Genomic DNA, 6,000 nt, shown 5'->3' on the forward strand with positions numbered 1-6,000 from the left:
CACTCTTTTGCCGATGCTTTGGCATTATCACTATGCAAAGAGAAACTATACTGTAAGTCTTTAATTTCACGCCATTTAAGGACAGAGACTGCGTTTCAAAACTTAAGCACTTAAGTTTAAGTATATCTTAGTCTTACCAGACCAGTGAGCTGGTGAACAGCTCTCCTAGGGCTGGCCCGAAGGATTAGATATTTTTACGTGGCTAGGAACCAATTGGTCACCTAGCAACGGGACCTACAGCTTATTGTGGGATCCGAACCATATTATATCGAGAAATTAATTTCTATCACCAGAAATACATTCCTCTAATTTTACGTTGGCCGCGCCGACAATCGAACTTAGGACCACCGGATTGGTAGCCGAGCGCGAAAACCACCCGTCCAACGAGTGGAGCGTGGAATTTTTCAAATCAGTCGAATGTAGGTGAGGGAGGTTTGATTATTATGTAGATCGGATCAGGATGGTCTTGTGAAATGCTTGACGATTTCTGACCTCAGTGGCGTGGTTGGAATGGTCTTTGACTGCCACCTCGGTGGCCGCGATTTCGATTCTCGGGCATTCCATTGAGGGGTCAGAGATGTGTATTTCTGGTGTTAGAAGTTCACTCTTGACGTGATTTGGAAGTCACGTCAAGCCGTTGGTCCCGCTACAGAATAACCACAGGTTCCATGCAACGTAAAAACACCATACAAACAATTACACCCCTCCCAGTGAAGAATGATGAGTGACTGGCGGTGGCTGCATTGGTAGAAAGGCATTATTGTTAGTCTACTGCTCTTGTTACTATAATAATAACAATAATAATAATAATAATAATAATAATAATAATAATAATAATGATTCCCATGACAAAAGTACTACAGAAGATGGATGCCGGGTACCAACTCAAGAAAAGAGGCAACAGAATCAACCATCTGATGTTCATGGACGACATCAAGCTGTATGGTAAGAGCATCAAGGAAATAGATACCCTAATCCAGACTGTAAGGATTGTATCTGGGGACATCAGGATGGAGTTTGGAATAGAAAAATGCGCCTTAGTCAACATACAAAAAGGCAAAGTAACGAGAACTGAAGGCATAAAGCTACCAGATGGGAGCAACATCAAACACATAGATGAGACAGGATACAAATACCTGGGAATAATGGAAGGAGGGGATATAAAACACCAAGAGATGAAGGACACGATCAGGAAAGAATATATGCAGAGACTCAAGGCGATACTCAAGTCAAAACTCAAAACGCCGGAAATATGATAAAAGCCATAAACACTATGGGCATTGCCAGTAATCAGATACAGCGCAGGAATAGTGGAATGGACGAAGGCAGAACTCCGCAGCATAGATCAGAAAACCAGGAAACATATGACAATACACAAAGCACTACATCCAAGAGCAAATACGGACAGACTATACATAACACGAAAGGAAGGAGGGAGAGGACTACTAAGTATAGAGGACTGCGTCAACATCGAGAACAGAGCACTGGGGCAATATCTGAAAACCAGTGAAGACGAGTGGCTAAAGAGTGCATGGGAAGAAGGACTAATAAAAGTAGACGAAGACCCACAAATATACAGAGACAGGAGAATGACAGACAGAACAGAGGACTGGCACAACAAACCAATGCACGGACAATACATGAGACAGACTAAAGAACTAGCCAGCGATGACACTTGGCAATGGCTACAGAGGGGAGAGCTAAAGAAGGAAACTGAAGGAATGATAACAGCGGCACAAGATCAGGCCCTAAGAACCAGATATGTTCAAAGAACGATAGACGGAAATAACATCTCTCCCATATGTAGGAAGTGCAATACGAAAAATGAAACCATAAACCACATAGCAAGCGAATGCCCGGCACTTGCACAGAACCAGTACAAAAAGAGGCATGATTCAGTGGCAAAAGCCCTCCACTAGAGCCTGTGCAAGAAACATCAGCTACCTTGCAGTAATAAGTGGTACGAGCACCAACCTGAGGGAGTGATAGAAAACGATCAGGCAAAGATCCTCTGGGACTATGGTATCAGAACGGATAGGGTGATAAGTACAAACAGACCAGACGTGACGTTGATTGACAAAGTCAAGAAGAAAGTATCACTCATTGATGTCGCAATACCATGGGCCACCAGAGTCGAAGAGAAAGAGAGGGAAAAAATGGATAAGTATTAAGATCTGAAAATAGAAATAAGAAGGATATGGGATATGCCAGTGGAAATCGTCCCCATAATCATAGGAGCACTAGGCACGATCCCAAGATCCCTGAAAAGGAATCTAGAAAAACTAGAGGCTGAAGTAGCTCCAGGACTCATGCAGAAGAGTGTGATCCTAGAAACGGCACACATAGTAAGAAAAGTGATGAACTCCTAAGGAGGCAGGATGCAACCCGGAACCCCACACTATAAATACTACCTAGTCGAATTGGAGGACTGTGATAGAGCAAAATAATAATAATAATAATAATAATAATAATAATAATAATAATAATAATAATAATAATAATATTGATTTTGGCCTTGTATTTGATCATGGTCTCTATAGGTGCTCTACTAGCCTGTTTAAGTAGCACGGAAAAAGATGCTATTCGGAAATTAGAGAAGAATCTCTAGAAGTGTAACGCTGCTGAAGTAGCCATTACTTTTAATAAAAAAAAGAAAATAATAATAATAAATATTACGATGTATTGAAACTGTACTCACATGTATTGTTTGGTTAATGTTTCGAAAAGAGAAAACCGACAAAACGCTAAGTGAAATGAACTTGAAATCGGACTTTGCACTTTTTATCGACAAATTTTGACATATATATGCTAATCTCTTAGCCGGAACGATGCTGGCATGCACTCTGAATAATGAAAATATTGAAATAAGCATTAAATTCCAAATGATTTTATTCATTGGTGGAGAGAAACAAAATAAAAATACGTTATTGCGTCGTGTACCCTATCCGATACGGTAAACAAAGTTACTGCCTAAGTACAGGGAACAGGGAGACGAGGCATGATGTGAGAAGGGTTTAAGATCGATTGAGAGAATGACTTATGCTCTCCAAGATCCCAATTACGCATTTCACGGTGAAAATAAGATGCAGGACCAAGAGTAATGAAGACAATAAGACCACGGTATGGACTGATTAGTTTACCCACGGTCTTGCTCGGAAGTCATGCATCGGTTTCCGTCTTTCGTTGTATGACATGTCAACGTCAGTTCTTTGAAGACGAAATAAATAACAAGAACGTCTTGACTTTGTTTACTCAACTCCTCCATTATACATTGAGTGCCTGTCAGAGAGAGAAAGAGAGAGAGCTGGAAGGCCTTTCAATTTCTCCGCGTGTTTAGCTCTACTATGAAAAAATTTCTGAACGAATTCAGGCTTCCTCGTCTTTGTTAGCTATCCAATTTTCCATGCACGATGTATTTTTGACTTTTGGATGCTGACACGCGAAATGAACTGAATACACTAACTCTTTATAGACGAGGGATCTAAATGAAAAATGCGTAGTTCGTCAGCAAAGTAAAGCTTAGGGAGGAGGTCAAACAAGAAATCCTCTTATAAATCCAAATTGCCTTTGTTGGAAAAAGTGAAATGAATATACGTCTGGGTAACTGCTATGCAACAGACGGGATAATTAGTCCAGTAACAGCAAGACAGTAAAATTGAAGTTTTGTCTTTTTTGCCCTTTTATATTAGCAATTTATAAATGATATATAAATAACTTAAATAATTTCTAATTTATATTTCTAATTAATTATTTTTAATGTTCAAATATTCGTTTCCCTGAGAGCATGTTCTATACTTTTGTTATAGGAATGGCTGTAATAGTGAAAAGAGTCTTCCGCTGTTTTTACTCTCAAGTTAGGTTAGATCTTATAAACGAGTAATGTCAGAGCTGAGTGTATTAACTTCATTTGGTGGGAAAATGTCGTAGATACAAAATAATTTTTGACTATGAAAAAATGTTATTGAAGTAATATTTGTTTGTAAGCCGATAAAAGACAAAAAAGCAGACGCTTTGTGTAGTCCGGAAAGAGGGGACACACAAAATATTCTTCTCGCCAATTTTAGATGAAGTTGATTCCCTTCTAGTCCGGCCACTGGCCAGCGCATCCTTTCACTTCCGCAGCTCCCCAATTTTCGTAATTTTCTTCCCCAGCCGTTATCGGGTCATTATCGCCGCGAAAGATGACAGCATTGATTCGGTTTTATGAAGCCCAAACGGCACCGCACGAAGGGCATCAAGAGATAACCAGACACCAGAGATAAGCTTGAATAACGTCATTAACCATAATAACCGCTTCCCCCTTCCGCCCCAAACGACGCGAGAGGAAACAAAGGGATATCTGCATATGTAATTCGGAGAGAGAGAGAGAGAGAGAGAGAGAGAGAGAGAGAGAGGAGGAGAGGAGAGGAGAGAGAGAGAGAGGGACGAGGAGAGGAGGGGGGGAGAAGAGGGAGAGAGGGAGAGAAAGGGGGAGAGAGACGAGAGAAGAAGAGAGAGAGAGAGAGAAACTATCCGTTCCTTTGTCGCAGCCTCATCTCGCTTTACCTGCGAGTGGTACTAGTACTACTCGGGACCCCCCACTTCATGTACGCAATGTACACAGTTCCGTGGTTATTGCCTACCTTCTGTGACGGTTAACACTTCGAAGGGTGCTTGTAGATCGTTAGCGCGTTTCTAATTATGCTCATTTTATAACAGTGCGTATAGATAGATGTCTTAATGTTGATGCATCGAAACAAAGAAGAGCATTTTCATAAGAGATTAAAGGAATGCTACCAGTAGCGTCCGTCCACACTATTGTAAAACATATCATAAGCAATTAATTAAGTCTGGACTGTTTCCAACCTTTTTGTGGTTTATATGAGACTGTTTATAACCTGTTTGTGAAGTGTATGTGACTTTTCAACCTGTTTGTGGTGTGTGCATATGACTTTTCAACCAGTTTGCGATGTGTATACGATTGTTTTCAACCTGTTTGTGATATGTATGTGCATGACTGTTTTCAAAAAGTTTGCGATATGTTTGGTACTGTTTTGCAACCGGTTTGTGATGTGTATGTGACTGTTTTCTACCTGTTTGGGATAATTGGCCTATGTGACTTTTTCTAACCCGTTTTTGGTTTATATGTGACTGTTTTTAAAAAATTTGTGATATATATGTGACTGTTTGTAACCTGTTTGTGATGTGTATGTGACTGTTTTTATCCTGTTTGTGATGTGCATATGACTTCAACCAGTTTACGATATGTATGCGATTGTTTCCAACATGTTTGTGATATGTATGTTTCTTTTCAAAATGTTTGCGCCATGTATGCGATTTTTTCCAACCTGTTGGTGATATGTATATGACTGTTTTGAAAAAGTGTGCGACATGTATGAGTCTGTTTCCAACCTATGTGGTATATATATGTGACTATTTAAAAATGTTTGCGATATGCATGCGATTGTTTCCAACCTGTTTGTGATATGCATGCGATATGTTGTAGAGATGTGTTGATGCCACGTCTTACCTGACAAGTACGTATACGTTCAATAGTACTACTGACCATTTCAAGGCCTGCGATGCATAGGTTTTCTTAAATATCTTTTTAAATATCAACTGTATCGTCTTGAAATTTTGGCCCAACTTGTTTTAGAGCTTCCGCTAATGTATGGCAATATAACTAAGCATCTAAAATTATTAATAATGGCACTTTACTCTTGAACATTTCCAATTTTCTTTGCATTTGACTGAGACTTTCGGACACCGTTAGGAAAGACGGCCCGCCCACTTATTTCTCTCCCTGTTAACAAAATATCAATGAAAGCGTACCGTACTACGATTATGACGTATAGTGGTTTACATTTTTAAATTACTTTATGGATTATTGTTTTATGTATCCAAATTAGTTTATGCAATGAAGTTTATTTGTGTTTCATTATTTTGGGAGATTATTATGACCTCTTGGTTTATTTAGAGTATATATATACTGGAAAATACACCCGCTGAAAATTGGAGGGG

Source organism: Macrobrachium nipponense, chromosome 46 (genome assembly GCF_015104395.2).
Source record: "Macrobrachium nipponense isolate FS-2020 chromosome 46, ASM1510439v2, whole genome shotgun sequence".
Lineage (NCBI taxonomy): Eukaryota > Metazoa > Arthropoda > Malacostraca > Decapoda > Palaemonidae > Macrobrachium > Macrobrachium nipponense.